The following is a 1,169-nucleotide window of genomic DNA, read 5'->3' as shown; positions in this document are numbered from 1 at the left end:
AAGAGGTAGGTAGGGAACAAATTTATCAGCTGAAAGGCATAAGGGGTATAGAAAGAGATTTCTGCTTTTGCAGTGAAAAAGAAGATGCCAAGGGAACTATGCCCTCTGTCTGAGGAGGGAAATAAAATTAATGGTTTAAATGTGGATAAAGGAAGGGCAGCCGATGTCATCTACCTGGACTTGTGCAAAGCAAGTACCTGAAATACAAGGAAGCTGTGAGGGGACTTTTTACAATGGCCTGTAGTGACAGGACAAGGGGTAACGGGTTTAAATTGAAATTGGGGAGGTTTAGATTAGATATAAGGAGGGTGTTCTTCCTGGAGAGGGTGGTGAGGCACTGGAACACATTGCCCAGAGAAGCTGTGGATGCCCCATCCCTGGAAGTGTTCAAGGCCAGGCTGGATGAGGCTTTGAGCAACCTGGTCTAGTGGAAGGTGTCCCTGCCCATGGCAGGGGGTTGGAACTAGATGGTCTTTAAGGCCCCTTCCAACCCAAACCATTCTATGATTCTGTGATACTATTATTGTATTCTAAATACTACCTGAATTCAGGAGTCATTTAAAACATGTTTTCAGCAACAGAAAATGGGAAAAAATACCAGTTGAAAAGGAAGCACGCTACATATCTGAAGACTATTTTGGGGGAATACTTGGAAATGATGCTTATTCTATTAAAGGGGTTATCTAATAATCTTATTGCTTTACAGACCTTTATCAACCAAAAGTCATGGCAACATACAAAAGTGCTGAAAGATAGAAATGTGTTATACTTCTATTTTTAAAGCTGAAGAGAGGATCAATCCTGACAATTCCTACTGTTTTAATCCATTGTTCTTTTTAAATGACAGAACAGGCTTGAAGACAAAAGTGATCAAACGCATAGTTTTATTCCCATATTCAGAAGGAGAAACTCAGAGGGCTTCATGACAAACCCTTGAGACCATGGACATCACCGAGCACCACATACTCTGGGCACTGCCCGTCATAAAATGCACTTTTGTGTCTAAAAGCCTTAAACTACTTGCAGATCATGAGAATTACTGCACATATTTACAATCCCACTCACATGAACCTATGCTTCTGTTTCAAAGCCTACAATGATTATTTTTGATCAAAGTCCAAACCCAGGATCAGGACTTGGACACCCAAGATCATAGAATCATAGAATGG

Source organism: Eurypyga helias, unplaced genomic scaffold (genome assembly GCF_000690775.1).
Source record: "Eurypyga helias isolate BGI_N326 unplaced genomic scaffold, ASM69077v1 scaffold17224, whole genome shotgun sequence".
NCBI lineage: Eukaryota > Metazoa > Chordata > Aves > Eurypygiformes > Eurypygidae > Eurypyga > Eurypyga helias.
The sequence above is the reverse complement of the archived record's forward strand: the minus strand, read 5'-3'. Positions refer to the sequence as shown.